The sequence below is a fragment of the Erpetoichthys calabaricus genome, chromosome 9 (assembly GCF_900747795.2).
Source record: "Erpetoichthys calabaricus chromosome 9, fErpCal1.3, whole genome shotgun sequence".
NCBI lineage: Eukaryota > Metazoa > Chordata > Cladistia > Polypteriformes > Polypteridae > Erpetoichthys > Erpetoichthys calabaricus.
The window spans coordinates 142,566,527-142,583,703 of record NC_041402.2 but is presented as its reverse complement, the minus strand read 5'-3'; the positions used below and the strand labels follow the sequence as shown (position 1 = coordinate 142,583,703).

At 37.8% G+C, this 17,177-nt stretch overlaps 1 pseudogene; it reads left to right on the top strand.

The window, feature by feature from the left end:
- LOC114657654 (alpha-2-macroglobulin-like protein 1) overlaps positions 1-17,177 on the top strand; it is a 195,538-nt pseudogene that overhangs the window by 143,544 nt on the left and 34,817 nt on the right.

The following is a 17,177-nucleotide window of genomic DNA, read 5'->3' as shown; positions in this document are numbered from 1 at the left end:
GAGATTTGGCCGAGAAATCAAATACTTATACAAACCCAGATGTATTAGTTTTTACAGCACAGGGTGACACAAAGCTGACTTAAGACCAATTATGCATCTAGTAATATTGGTAAAGAAACAACACTTGTGGGATAACAACTCACAGTTACTAATTAATTGTAGCCGGGGAAGTCTGCTCAAGAAGAGTTGGCCAAGCTACCCATTGACATGTGCAGAAGTCTCACTGATAGCTACAGGAATTGCATGTTTGCAGTGATTACTTTTAAAGTTTGTGCATTTTCATTTATGTTATTATTTGAAATATTCAGTTGAACCAAAAATCTAAAGCAAAGTCTGATTTTTATTAAATACGGAATAAACAATGATGGGTGCCATTTACTTTTCACAAGCAATTGTGTGTTTTTCTTTTTCGTCTAGGGGTACTAGCAAATTTGCCCATGTAAACATTTGTTTGAATGTGTGTCATTTTTTTCTTTGGAGAGAACAATTTAATATAATTCTAAAGTAAACATGCCAGGCCTGTGTTTTAACTTTTTTATTCTACTGGTTGGTTTAACCTACTTGAAATGGGATTCTCTGTTTGCATTGCTGTTATTGTCAGGTGTGGTTAGAATGTCGAGAACCTTTTGGATTATTTTCATAGGCTATGTTATACTTATTTCACTGATGGAATTATGTTATCTTGTTAAATTAAAAAAAAAAGAATAAAAGATAGTACCTTCTAGAGAAGTTGGACCTCTTCCATGGCTGGTTTTTACTTTAAACCCAAATCCCCTTAATCTTTTCAATTTTGAGATGCTACAAGTAATGCATTTTAAATGTTTTAGTTATTGAGTGGTTTACAACGCACAGGATTTATTTATGTCTCAGCATGTATTTGACATATCTTAAAAAGCCACTGACATATTTATTTGCCTTCATATTCTCATTTTTGGATTCAGAGATTTGGACAGTTAGATTTAGTAGCCTCTGTGGACACCTTTTTTCAGAGTTCTTTGTTCTCAGTTTGGTGATGCCATTTTCCCATTTCAATATTTTGTTGTTATGTTGCCACATAATTCTAGGGGATATGTCACTGGAGTATGGTTACATGAATGTTGTGGCCATTTCATTTAAGCACAAGTCACATGCTCTATGACTGTCTGCACTATGTTTCAAAGGAAAGACCTTTAATTAGTTTTAGAAACGTAACTTATTATGCTATTTCTTTTAGAGGACTTTTAACTTTAGACTTTGATACTTATTTATTTTAACTAGAAACTTGCCTTTTCCAACTAATTTGGTTGCTGATTTCTAAGATTTTTGTATATTGACCCCAGCCTTTTCCAGGTTGTTCTTCCTATTTAGTGTTTTTTCCTCAATTCAAAAAATTAACAATTGATTCACATTTTACTTTAAACATCAAAACAGTTAAAACATAGCTATCCTCACATTCACAGAAAAGTCTATATCAGACACCTTGCAATTACATTACGTCAGGAATCAAACAGACCATAATAGTAACATGGAAATGTAACATCACATGGTATTGCTGGTGCTCTATGGATTTTATTTTAGCCATCTACATAAATTTGTATATGGTTTTTATTGCCCTATTGAAATATTTTAAGTAGCAGTGCTAATTGGAAAAATTAGAAAATAATATAAAAGCGTAATTAATCAGTTTTCTGTATTTTTATTACCTTTTACAGGAGATGTGTTGGGACGAGCCATGCAGAACCTGGACAAACTCCTGGCTATGCCTTTTGGGTGCGGAGAACAAAATATGCTACTTTTTGCTCCTAACATTTATATCCTAAGGTATCTGGAAGCAACAGGACAGATAACAGAACAAATCAAAGCCAAAGCGATCAGATTCATGGAGACAGGTGAGAGACTGAGGAGTATAGAAATGAAAATTTAATTTTGAGTCGTGAAAACTGAGCAGGACATCATCAGTGTATGTGCATGTAGTTTTACACAAGTTACCTGTATATTCACTTAGCCTTCAGTTTCATTCTTATATGTGGCAAATGTTCTGCGTGTCCTTCTTGTGACCATCATTATCTGTTATTATGGTTATCTTCATTTATTTGTAAATACCTAGAATTCATTCGCATTAATAATGTAAGACAGAGAAATGCTTTCGGAGCTTAGCAAAGGACAGCCTGAACTGACCTTCAGCCTGTTTGATCTGATTACCTTGTGCATCTGTTTCCAGTCCAGTGAGGCCCATTACCACCAAGTGAACATCGTAGCCAGGGGAAAGGGGGACATGTTATAAAGCACTTTGATCGACATCCTTTGTATGAAAACGTGATAATAAAATAAATGTTTTTGTAGCTGTTGTTAATATTAGTGAGAATCTTATGTGGTCTCACAATACTATTCACCTGGTAAAGAAATCTCAGTAGTGTTTTACTTCCTGAGAAGGCTAAAAAAATTTGGCATTCCAGCCATAATCTTTGGTAGCTTTTATAAGGGTACTATGAGAGAATTCTTCCCAGTGCCATCAAAGTCTGGTTTGGCAACTGCTCTGCACAGGACTGCAAAGCCCTACAGCGGACTGCCCAAACCATTTCAGCAATGACTTTTCCAACTCTGAATGACATTTACCATGCCACAGTCATCAGGCGGGCTCACAGCATTGTATTGGACAGCACTCACCCAATCAAAATCTATTCATATTCCTACCATCATGTGGACACTACAGTAATCCCTCCTCTATTGCGGGGGTTGCGTTCCAGAGCCACCCGCGAAATAAGAAAATCCGCGAAGTAGAAACCATATGTTTATATGGTTATTTTTATATTGTCATGCTTGGGTCACAGATTTGCGCAGAAAAACATGAGGTTGTAGAGAGACAGGAACGTTATTCAAACACTGCAAACAAACATTTGTCTCTTTTTCAAAAGTTTAAACTGTGCTCCATGACGAGACAGAAATGACAGTTCTGTCTCACAATTAAAAGAATGCAAACATATCTTCCTCTTCAAAGGAGTGCGCTTCAGGAGCACAGACTGTCAGAAAGAGAGAGGAAAGCAAACAAATCAATAGGGCTGTTTGGCTTTTAAGTATGCGAAGCACCGCTGGTACAAAGCTGTTGAAGGCGGCAGCTCACACCCCCTCCGTCAGGAGCAGGGAGAGAGAGAGAGAGAGAGAGAGATAGAGAGAGACAGAGAAAAACAAACAATCAAAAATCAATACGTGCCCTTCAAGCTTTTAAGTATGCGAAGCACCGTGCAGCATGTCGCTTCACGAAGCAGCTGCACAGAAGGTAGCAACGTGAAGATAATCTTTCAGCATTTTTAGACGAGCGTCCGTATCGTCTAGGTGTGCGAACAGCCCCCCTGCTCAATCCCCCTACGTCAGGATTAGAGAAAGTCAGCACAAGAGAGAGAGAGAGAAAAGTACGTTGGGTAGCTTCTCAGCCATCTGCCAATAGCGTCCCTTGTATGAAATCAACTGGGCAAATCAACTGAGGAAGCATGTACCAGAAATTAAAAGACCCATTGTCCGCAGAAATCCGCGAACCAGCAAAAAATCCGCGATATATATTTAAATATGCTTACATATAAAATCCGCGATAGAGTGAAGCCGCGAAAGGCGATGCGCGATATAGCGAGGGATCACTGTATACTGTACGAGTGTGAAATCAAGGACTAGAAGTCTATGGAACAGTTTTTATCCAAAGACAGTCAGACTTGTGAATGATTCCTGCCCATTACCTCTTACCCTCACAAATATCTGAATTTGCTGGGACATTGGTCCAACCAGTAATTTATTTATTTTATTCGCCTTTCAAGTTATATTATACGTATGTGTATATGTATATGTTTCATTCTCACTATCTGACTTATTATTTTTTACTTAATATTGAACATATTTGCTCTATAAATTCTTACACTGCACTGCTGTATTTACTGTGTGAATTTGTTTTTTGACTATTAGCACTTTATTTGTATTGTCTTGTGTTTGAATTGTGTATACTGGTGGCCAAAAGAGCATGCAGAGTTAGATTTTCATAGCACTGATTGACTGTTTACTGTGCATATGACAATAGATTCTCATTCAGTGTTAAGACTGGCTCTTAGGTCTTTAAAGCACACTATTTGGTCTTGAAAACATTTGTTTATTCTAAACATATTTATCTTAGTATGAATTATTAGATATAAAGTCACATCCAAGTAGCATAGAAACCTGTTTACAAATTGAGACCAGAATAAACATACAGTTTTAGTTCAGAAAGATAAATTTCACTATGTTTATGGTTGTGTAGTGTATCAATGGTTTTTAAGGCAGTTTTCAGCAAAAATGGTAACAGAATAAAGTAGTGCCTTCAGTAGTATACAGTTTATATTTCAATGATTACCTTAACTCTGACAGGACAGTTTTGACAATTCCTATTAATTTATGCTGCTGTTGCCATATAAATAATGTTGTTTTTGTCACCATATTCTACATTTGTTTCTCCATGGGCACTGCTATTATATGCATTTACTTTCATTTTAGAGCTTTGGGTGGCCATGATGATAAGCAGACGATGCACAAAGATATTTTACAAACAATAGACAAATGCTTTGAAAAGAGTAAGCAATATAAAGAAAATACTTTTGTGAAAAGCATTTTTCCTGTCAAAATAATTCTGGGTTAGATACTAGTATTGTTTTTAACTTCAAATTTAGCACAACCAATTAAACTGAACAATCAGTTTCTTCTTTTACCATGTTCTGAACCTGACTACATTTGAATACCCTTTTGGTATGTCTTTAAAATCTGAGATTTGATTAAATTAAAGTGTCAAGGAGGATTCAAATTAAAAATCAATATGGTTTAAACAGGTAGATTCTAACATTTAAATTGGCATCACTTGATATTGTCCAAACCGGTTTAATCAAATTAAAAGTCACAGGAGCTGAAGTCTGTCCCCTTCAGCACTATGTGCGAGGTAGGAACTAACCCTCCACAGAATGCCAGTTCATTAATAAGCCCACTCACTTGCACATTGATACATGGCCAGTTTAGATATAATATTTAAACTAACATAAATATCTCTGGCGATGGGCAAAGAAAACTGGCATACCTGGGGGAAAACCAGCGGACACACACATAGAATATGCAATCACCACCTTATCAAAGATAGGGGGCAGAATTTAAATGCAGGACATTAAATGATTCAGCAGCACACCACTGTTCTGCCCATACTGACTGATTATTAAAAGCAATTCTTCATGTACTATATGCAAAAGTGACATGAAATTGACCCATCAAACCTTTTTACAAACCTTCTAGCAGCTCAGTGCAGAAAGTAGGAACCAGACTATGAAACAGACCTCACTTCATTACAAGGCACACTCAGTCATACAAACACCCACACATCTTGTGATTTCATACATGCAGTTTAACCAACATTATGAGAGAATAATCAAGTCTGTAGGAAAGATCCAGGCAGACATAAAAATAACTCACAAAGTTCCTTAAGATAGGGCAATGGCTGAGATTTAAAGTAGAGTAGCACAAATATATATATATATATATATATATATATATATATATATATATATATATATATATATATATATATATATATATATCTGCGGTGGGTTGGCACCCTGCCCGGGATTGGTTCCTGCCTTGTGCCCTGTGTTGGCTGGGATTGGCTCCAGCAGACCCCCGTGGCCCTGTGTTCGGATTCAGCGGGTTGGAAAATGGATGGATGGATATATATATATATATATATATATATATATATATATATATATATATATATATATATATATATATATATATATTTTTTTTTTTTTTTTTTTTTTTTTTAAAATTTGGAATGTTTGTGCTCAAACAGAGAATGGATTTTTTCTTTTTACTTTATTTTTTTTAGTACCAAATATTTTTCTAGTTTGAATAAGTGCATATACTGGTGGGTCTCAGATTACAAATGAGTTCCATCCCTGTCTATGGTTGTAATTTTATTTTGATTGTAAATTGTAATTTGCCCTTTAAAAATGCCCTTTAATGGTAAATTGGCAAAAATGCATAATGCTTTCATACTTACTGTGATGCAAGTCTGCTGTACTTTAAGTAACAAACATTGTAAACCAAAAGTCTGAATCATTGGTATATTGACCTTACACATAAATATTCTACAGTCTTTGATAATGATACAGTACTTCATGGAGTTGGAAAAGGTTTAATGATGGGAGGAAAATGCACCACTAACTGACTAGGATTTGTGAAACACATGCTGTCTCTGTTGAGGAACTGCTCAGCATGTGACACATCCTCCCAGTGGTTATACACCTTTAGACAGCACATCTGGAAAATTTCTTTTTAATGCTTGAGTTTAGCAGATTATACCACTCAGCTAAATGTCCAGCTGTTGATCCAGCTGCTTACTTGTAATGGAGCTTATTTTGCTACTGTGCATAGTCTCTATTTCATTTTCCAGTTATATTCAGTGACTTATGCAAATGATTGAAAAAGGTGACAAAGTACATACTGTACTATTCTTTGGCATTAGTGCCAGCTGCTGTGTATTCACTTGTGTTATAATTACCTTTCTTTGTTAGTAAGAAAAAAACAAAGTCGCTATTTTAAAATTAATTTAATTGCAGTTGCAAATAAACTTTTTACGCGTATGTACTCATTTGTATTGTCAGAATTGCTGTAAGTTGAGACTATTGTAACCTAAGATGTGACTTTATACGGTACCCTGCACTTATAAATGGCTTATTTAATGGCAGCATCAGGTATCAGTGGGAGAAGTGCTGATGTTTTCACAATTATAGTATGGTTTCCAAATATGAAAAATCTGTGTAGAATACCTTCAGGAAAACAGCTGTATACACAAAAGTGTTTATTTTGTATACCTAAACAAATTACACGGCAGTAGATGTCAAGAAATTCAACGGGCTTAATGTCTAGAAAGTCATATTTATAAGGATACAGGAGGCAATGTCATGGTTTTGTACTGATGAGACCTGCAGCCTCATAACTGCAACTGAAGTTCAAAGCATCTACGTAAGTTTTGCACATTCTCCATGTGTCTCCACAAGTTTTTTTCCTCAGGTAAACCAGTTTCTTCTCACCTACCAGAGACATGTACCTTAAGTTGATTGGTGACTTAAAACTGGCCTGGTATTATAAGTGATTGTGTAGGTTTTCAAACTGATGGACTGATTTTCCATCTATAATTAATTTCTTCCTTGAACTCAGTACTCTTGGTATACATTCTGAACCCCACAAATCTGTAATGAACAGGTTAAGAAAAACACAAAGTGATGGTATGTTAAAACAGAAAAGTTAAGTGGAGTGGTTAAAAATGAATATTCAGTACTTTTACTTCTCCACATCAATGTGTATTAATTGCTCTGCTTGATTTGTGTACTTTGTGACTTTCACTTGGAATAATTTTAGCTCAGCTTCATACATAAAATATTATTATGTTTCAAGAGTCATAGTGTGAGCTCATACTGTTTTACATTCTAGGGTACCAGAGGGAGCTAAATTATAAACATACAGATGGATCTTACAGTGCATTTGGGGATTCAGATACTTCAGGTAACACCTGGTGAGTCTGTCCTAGCATATTGAGCATGGTTTCAATATCCATGCAATGCTGTATACAATGCATGTAATTATATTCATATTAAGGAGGTCATTTTGAAAGGAGAGTGACAGTGGCACAGAGGTTTGCACTGCTGCCTCATAGATCTATAGCGATGGGTTGAAATTTCAGCCCTTGCATTCTGTTTATGGTTGCATTTTTTCAAGTGTGTGATTTTTTTTTCCTTCATATTTCTGTCTTTCTTCTGCATTTGTAGGATTTGTGTATTAGGTTAATTGGTGCTCCTAAATTGGCCCAATCAAGGTGAATGTGCCCTGTAATAGTTGTTACCATTTTCCCAATGCTGCCGAGATAGACACAGAAACCTGGAAGCCCTGAATTGGTTCAAGCAGATTTGGCAATGAATGGATGAAAGGATTTTAATTAATGAGTTAATGCAGTGTGGTAATTTGAAACAATTAAAGCCTTTTTGTAAACAAATTGATGTATATTATTACTTTAAAATATTTTTAAGCATTTTTTTAAGCAAATTGATTTATATTATTACTTAGCTACTCTTTTTACCACTTTCGAGATTTAAATTTCTATAGTTGTAGTGATAGCAAAGACTCTGATTCTCATTGCCTTTAAACGATGATTTGTTTATTTTATTTAGGGATGTTAGGAATGCACCCAGCCTTGACCCTGCTCACACACACTCACATATAGAGGCACAAAACAAGCAACTCAAAATGAGTAAATGATAAAGAATATGTTAAGCAAATGCATAAAAAAAGAGAAATTGTTAATCAACTAACACTCTCCAAAGGTGGTAATTGCTTAACCAATAGTAGACAAATTATACCCAATGAAGCACCAAGCGCAAAACAGTTAATAGTATGCCGTCTCATAATACATTCCACAAACATTGTGGTTTCACAGATGCGTTGATGTTAAAAATTAATTGAGATACCAAATGAACAGCTTCCTGAATGTTAAGAAAGTTTTGTCCTTGTTCCAGTTGTTGTATGAAGTTCTGTCGAAGTTGGGACCAAACCTCTGACAACGATGCTTACCAACCCAGACAGAATCTCACGAACAAGCAGGCACAGGACAACCACATAAATCCAGAAAGAAACTGCAATCCAATGGGTGATTTGTAATCCAGAGGTGGGGTGAATCACAATGGATAGTGAACCTTCTTCTGGCAAACGCACACACTGTGCCATACATTTTTTCCTCAGCAACCCCAGTGTCAAACCCAAAGCTGACTAATGTCCAAGTAGTATCTAGGATTTATAGTTGATTTAAGTAGTGCTACTACATAGTTATCCACAGAGTTGGAGGTAACACATTACAAAGTAACCACTGATGCCGTCTGTTGGCGTTTCCCATTAGCAAAGTAGTATAATGATTTACAGTTTAAATTTTTGTAATCACATTACAGTTAAAACCTTAACTAGAATTTGTACATTATGCATAAACTTCTAACCAAGTAACATGTAAATGTCTTGAAGGGCAGGCATTCTGTCTCACTCACATTAAAGGAGGCAAATGTGGCTTAGCCGATTTGTACTGCATATGTGCACTGTTTTCATGCTGATGCTGACTACATTGAATTTCACTAATCTGTCACGTCTTAAACAGAGACTTGTGTTATTTAATGACATTACAAGAATATTCCTTTTACTTCAGCATTGTATTTAGGATGATTTTGTCTTTAATCAGAAATAAAGATTTGAAGTTTTAATTTAAAACATATAACAACCACATAGCAACTATCAACAAAAAAGTCTCAAAATGATGGTGCCCACTGGAGAAAATACAATGGTGCTACAGGAAAATGCAAAAAAATGAATAACAGGAAAGATTTGTTGAAACAAGCAAAACAAATGTTACATTTGGATTCCTGGATCTCAAAAACACCCAAAATAATATATAAATTATATTTAAATCCCTGGAAATCATTAAGAAAATTTTTAAATGACAATAAAGTCATAACAAATTGGCAACTCACTACTTATATGGTAAATTATAAGGAATCACCCAGTTCTCTGGAAATATAACAGCAGCTGTAACAACAGGTTTAAAAAGTATTAGCAAAGAATGAACTTGAAAATGTAATAAGTCAATAAATAAGTCTAGTAAAACTGTATATAGCCTGTTCTTAAAAAAATAAGCACATCAGGTGTTACAGGACAAGGGGGGTATTTTTCGTACGTCGCTTAAACCATCCGAGATCAGGTGCCTCATCTTGAATGAGTTAATGCCGGTGACACTCATCCAGGATAGGTCGGTTTTTCAAACGCAGCCATGTAGTAGATTAGTCGAGCTGGATCTAATCATACGAGATGAATGCGCGCGCCCACACTGAGTGAAAAGCCCATATATATTGAGTCTAGAAAACATGATCAGCAAGTCTTTGATAGGCTGTAACAAAATGACGAAAGAACGGGCGCATTTTTTTTTCACACACGCGGCGCAAGACCGTTTATTTGAAGGACACGAAGAATTTCAAGATTTAATATGCACAAGGGGTAACACTGCAAAAGCAGCCCAGACCAGAAAAGACGGCTGGCAAAAAGTGGCCGAAAAAATTAAACGCTAAGTAGTGTACATTGTACTTAGTGAATGCAGCGTTTCATTTCCTATGTGTCAGATTAATTATTATTTAATATGTCATAATTCCAGATCAAACGTGAGCACAAGGAGAACATGGGAACAGGTTAAAGTGAAGTACAAGAATATACTTCAAACTGGTAAATATTGGTATATAACTATTTAAAGAATTGTTGACATAAATAATCATATATAATATAAAAAACATTAATTTTAAAGCTAATAAGGAGGCAGACAAGCAAAAAACAGGTGGAGGTCCACGCGGTCCAGACCTAACCCCTGCGGAAGAGTTGGCTCTCCAGCAAAATGCCCATCGCCCTGTTTCTGAGGGCATTCCAGGGGGAAGCTCTTCCTCAGAACCAGTGGCAGGAAGTAGTAGTTGTCCTCCATGTGTGCCACAGGTATGTTCCATATAGCCCTCTTTTTTGTTGGGTCAGTTGCAGGGAATATCATATCCCTTGAACCTGTGTCTGACCAACGAGATATTAACGAAGGTCAAATATTTGATGAAGACACTGTGTCTGATTATTCATCAGGAGGAGAGATACATTTTCCAAATAATGTTTGATCAAACTCCACTCTGATCAGTTCCGTGTGCCCCAATCACATTTGGAAATCCTGGTAATGAGAATGTTAGGCTGATTGTGGGATTCTTCGTGGAACTGTGGGTGTTTTAGCCTGTGTATTTCCTACCTGCAATGGCATGAAACGCCTCTTTTATTGTCTGCACACGCAGGTGTCCAGGAAACACAATGAAAACCTGAAGGAAATATTTCAGAGCCAAACAGACTTTACGAATTGCCTGGCAAACTGCACTTTTCGATAGATGTTCCGCATCGCCTACAGTATATAAAAAAGTGCCGCTTGCAAGAAACCTCAAAGCAATGCCTACTGTCTGTGTGGTTGTGAGAGCCCGACTTCGCCGAGTTTGACTTCGAATATACGGAGCTAATAAATCTTTGAGGTACAATATTCCCCCTCGGCTAAAGCGGTATCTTTCGTACAGAATTTCCTCCGGGGGCAATAAAGGATCTTGCCGATCGCGCAAAACCCTCTTTATATGAAATTCTCTTCGTATAATTTGCGCACCAATATCAATTGGTCGCTCATTCATGAACGGCGAAGCCCTGACTGGATGACTTCCACACCATCACTGATCACATGTGTAAACTAATCCTTGTTTACGCAGAACAAACCTGCTCCGAGCAGGTTTGCGGATTTGGATGTGTTGCTATGACAACACTTCCAGCAAGAGTTTCAAAAAACCGACAGATCCAGGATCAGGCCAAATCGTCAACAATTACATCCGGCTAAGCGAGTAATCCACGTACGAAAAATACCCCCAGGGTTACAAAGATTGATCATCAGAAGTGAAGAGCTACAACATAATGCAGGGTTGTTACTCTTCCTTGGTTACAAAAACCTAACAACCAATATCAGTTAGACAGAAATTCACCAAACAAGAGAATCTTTAAATCAATGTATATAAAAGTTAAAACCCACTGACTGATTCATCACTTGATCTCCTAAACTCCGTCCTAGAATTTTGAAATTCTTGGTTTGTTTTAGGGTCTAGGTGAGAGAGAAGAACAGATTTTGTGAAACTCCTACCCTAAGGGGATGAAACTACCTGTCCTATATGTGGCCAGGTTTGCATTGTTATTAAGTGAGACAATTAGTAATTTAGAAAAACTGCATTTTTAATTTTTTTCAAGATTTAGTGCCCTTCATAAGTCACTGTATACCTTTTACTAATTTGTTTCAATATATTTTAGATTTCTACAAGTAATGATTCAAATTAGATGTTCAGCAATATGTAGTTTTTAGTTAATCATTTAGCAACAATTTTACTTAATAATTTGGCTACATGTATTAGTAGAATTATTTATATCTTTAGTTGTGTGCCATGTGCTCAATGTAGAGACCTAAGTTTTTTTTATGGCACAGCCAAGGCTGTTGGCCTGGCTCACTTTTTTTCTTTTCTTTTTTTTTGACTATATGACCTTTTGTGTGGTCCTGTTTGAGTCCTGCTCACCTTTTTTCTGCTTCATGTGAAAGTATTTCAAAAGAAGGTTACACAGCAATATTAGTAACATTTGTTTGTCTTTGAGTTCATTTCAAACTCGGAGTTATTTAAATGTATATTTACATACATTGCCTGTACATTTAAGGTATATTAAAGTTTGAGTCTTCAGTAACCTTTCCTACACACAGAAGTAAGTAAAGCAAATAAAGACAAATACACACTAATTGCTTATTCTTAGATGTTTGCTGTGGTATAGTGGGTCTGTGGCTTCAGGAATAGGGCCAGTTTTAATTCCAGACAGCTGTGTCGGTCTCAGTGGGCGCAATTGCAGAACCGTTCTCAATTGCTTTCTCGGCTTCCTACGGCATTTGATTAACGTGCTTCACCCACGGAACTGTATAAGTACGGGTCGGCACAGGGGGATTGGGGAGGAAAAAGAGGTAAAAAGAAGATTGAAAGGGAAGGAGGTTAAAAGAAGTGAAAGGCAGTCTTGGGAGGATGATCTGGCCACCTGGAAGGAGAAGGCAGCTTGAGCTGGGGCCCCATGAAGGAGCGTAGGCTGTTGCACTCTAGGGGCTAGTTTGCCTCATTGAATATTTGGGTGGAGTGGGATGAAGAAGGCAGATGACCTCCTTAGGCATCCGAAGAGCAACTGAGTGAGCTCAAAGGAAGACGGGAGGCAGCCAAGATGGGGGTCGGCAAAAAGGAGTTTGTGGCTGCTGAGTCTCCGCCAGTTACATGAGTAATGGGTGAGCCGGGGAGAAAGAGAAGGAGGTGGGCTGAGGTCATGAGGAGTTAGACTGCGTTTTAACCTCTGATTTTAATGGAACTATTTATTGGATTTTTACACTTTTCACCTAGTTTTATGGATTTATTTATGTACTTTTTTTTTAAGAACATTGCACTGTAGACTCTTGGTTTTGTTTTTTACTATTTAATAAAAGCACATGAGCACTTTCCACAATACCCTGGCTCCATCTGAGATTTGTCAGCTCATCTTGGGCATAACTATCAATGGTGTTGGATTCTACAGACTCCAATAGGTGAAGACCTAGTCTGGAGGGGACCTGCACTGTCACATTTGCACATCATAATAAAACAAATATTTTTCACCCTTTGTGTTGCTCTTTCTTAGGCTGACAGCATTTGTGATGAAGTCCTTTGGTAGTGCACGCCAATTCATTTTCATTGATTCTGCTCATATCCATGATGCCAAAAACTGGTTAGGCAGACACCAGCTGGGAAATGGATGCTTCCAGAGTGTTGGGAAGCTTTTTCATAGTGGAATGAAGGTATGATGGCAACAAATTCATGACAGTAATGTTTTAAATTACTAAAACAATTAAATTGCTAAAAATGCAGTGATGTTTTAATTTACTAATAAGATGTAAACATCAACAAGCTGTATATGTCCAATGAACTCATCCATTCCATTATAGAACTCTATATTATCAGGTTGGTGCCTGGTGAGCCTATTTCAACTTCAGCGAAATATAAAGCAGAAATGATACAGTAGGGTGCCAGTCATTTTCATGGTTCACTCACACATGTCCATGCTAAGTAACATTAGGGTAATTTAGATTTGCCAGTTCTCCTAGCCAACACATCTTGGGTTTACATAGAGAAAACCTGCAGAAACAAACTGCAAATAAATGGAGAGACCTTTGAAACTACACACAGAAAGTAACTTGGTAAGCATCCAAAAGCAGTATCTGTCATCTTCTTCTTTCGGCCATAGAAGATCATTTGTTTCCATATCTTCCTGTATTCTGCAACTTACTCTGTCACACCCACCACCTGCATGTCCTTTTTTCACCACGTCTGTAAACCTCCTCTTAGGCCTTCCTGTTTTCCTCTTGCTTGGCAGCTCCATCCCTATCATCTTTCTCTCAATATACCCAGTATCTCTCATCTGCATATGTCCAAACCAATGCAACCTTGCCCTTCTGGCTTTGTCTCCAAGTCATCCTACCTGAGCTGACCCTCTAATGTACTTTTTACTAATCCTGTCTATTTTCGTCATACCCAATGCAAATCTTAACATTTTTAACTCTGCCACCTCCAGCTCTGTCTCCTGTCTTTTCTTTAATGCCACCGTCTCCAGCCCATAAAACAGCTGGTCTCACTAGCATCTTGTAGACCTTTCCTTTCACTCTTGTTGGTATCCGTCTGTCACAAATTACTCCTGACACTCTTCTCCACCTTCTCCACCCTGCCTGCACTCTCTTCTTCACCTCTCTTCCACACTCCCCCTTACTCTGTGCTGTTGATCCCAAATATTTAAACTCATCCACCTCCTCCAACTCTACTCCTTTCATCCTCACCATTCCTCTGACCACCATCTCATTTACACACATGAATTCTGTATGTTCCTACTGACCTTCATTCCTTTCCTCTCTAGAACATATCTCTACCTCTCGAGGGTCTTTTAAACCTGTACCCTACTCTCAATACAGATTACAATGTCATCTGCAAACAACATAGTCCACAGGGATTCCTTTCTAATCGCCTCTGTCAACCTGTCCATCACCATTGCAAATAAAAAAGAGCTCAGAGCCGATCCCTCATGTAATCCCACCTCCACCTTGAACTCATCCGTCACTCCTACCGCAGACCCATCGCTATCACACTTCCCTCATACATATCCTGTACCACTCTTACATACTTCTGTGCCGTACCTAACTTCCTCATACAATACCACAACTCTTCTCTAGGCACCCTGTCATATACTTTCTCTAAGCCCACAAAGATACAATGCAACTCCTTCTGGCCTTCTCCATACTTCTCTGTCAACACCCCGCGGGCAAACATCTTACCTGTCTTGCTCTTTCCAGGCATGAAATCATACTACTGTTCACTAATCATCACCTCCCTTCTTAAGCTAGCTTCCACTACTCTTTCCCATAACTTCATGCTGTGACTGATCAGTTTTATTGCTCTGTAGTTACTACAGTTGTGCATATCACCTTTATTCTTAAAACTGGTACAAGTACACGTCTTCTCCATTTCACAGGCATCCTCTAACTTTCCAAGATTGCTTTAAACAATCTGGTTAAATATTCATCTGCGATCTCTCCTACACACCTCCACGCTTCCACAGGTATGTCATCTGAATCAACAGCCTTCCCATTCTTCATCCTCTTCATAGCTGTCCTTACTTCCTCCTTGCTAATCTGTTACACTTCCTGGTTTGCTCTCTCCATATCGTCCTATTCTCTTTCTCTCTCTCATTCTCTTCATTCATCAACCTCTCAGAGTACTCAGAGCTCAATGCACTCTCTTCACTTGTGAGAACATTTCCATCAATTTCCTTCATCACCCTAACCTGCTGCTCATCTTTCCCAGCTCGATCTTTCTGTTTAGCCAATCAGTACAGGTCCTTTTCTCCCTCCTTAGTGTCCAACCTCTCATACAATTCATCATACACCTTAGGTTTAACCTTTGCCGCCTCTGTGTTTACCTTATACCTTATATTCTTGTACTCCTGTCTACTTTCTTTATCTCTCTGACTATCCCATTTCTTCTTCGCCACCCTCTTCCTCTGTATACTCTCCTGTACTTCCCCACTCCATCACCTGGTTTCTTTGTCCTCCTTCCTCTGTCCAGATGTTACACCAAGCACCCTTCTAGCTGTCTCCCTTACTTCTCTTCTGCTGTAGTTGCTCAGCTATCTGGTAACTCTTCACTGCCACCCAGTGCCTGTCTTACCTTCTCCCTGAACTCCACTTTACAGTCTTTTTTTTACAACTTCCACCTTTTGATACTTGGCTCCGCTGTCACTCTCCTCCTCTTCTTAATGTCCAATGTCATCCTACAGACCTCTATCCTATGCTACCTAACTACACTTTCCCCTGCCACCACTTTGCAGTCTCCAATCTTCTTCAAACTGTTCTTCCTGCACAGGATATAATCCACTTTTGTGCATCTTCCTCCACTCTTGTACATCAGCCTGTGTTCCTTTCTCTTCTTAAAATATGACTTTCTTCATTCCTGTCCTAGACACGATACCTCTTCATCCCCTCTGCTCTCTTCACCAACATGTCCATTGAAATCCACTCCAATCACAATTCTCTCTCCCTTGGATACACTATCCACCAATTCATCCAACTCACTCCAGAAATAATCTTTCTCATCCATCACACACCCAACTTGCAGGGCATATGCAATAATAACATTCATTATCACACCTTCAATTTCCAGTTATATAATCAACACTCTGTCTGACACTCTTTTCACTTCCAAAACACTCTTGACATATTTTTCCTTTCAGGATAACCCCTACCCCATTTCTCCTCTGATCCTCACCATGGTAGAACAATTTGAACCTGCCTCAGATACACCTAGACTTACTACTCCCCTTCCATCTAGTCTCTCACACGCACAATATATCAACCTTCCTTTTCTCCATCATATTAGCTAACTCTCTTCCTTTACTAGTCACACTAGCAACATTCAAATTTTTTACCCTTACTTCCACTCTCCTAACCTTCCTACTCTCCTTTTGCCTCCAGAAACACATTCCCCCTCTTCTTCTCATTTGGGCAACAGTAGCCCAATTATTGGTAGCAGCTGTTGTTAACCCAGGCCTCGACCAATCCATTGTGAAAATCTGAACTGTTGTCTGCATATTAACCTAGCAAAATTTCACACCAGATGCCCTTCCCGATGTAACCCTCCCTATTTATCCTGGTTTGGGACTGACACGAAGAAACACACTGGTTTGTGTTTTATAGTGCTCTGTACAGTAGACTAGTTCAGAACATTTAATTGTTAAACTCCCATGCTTTCTAAATTTCAGCTGAATAAATTCTAAGAATACATAAACTAACAAAATATTCATATTCTGAAAATTTTTAAGTAAGAATACTGAAATTTTTTTAGTAGACTTACATGAATCAAAGAAACAGATAAAATTTCTTCAGAAGACACTAAAATAAATGGAAAGACATCTCTATCATATTTGTGACAAATGATGTAAATGAACAGAGTAGAATTCCATAAGTGTGT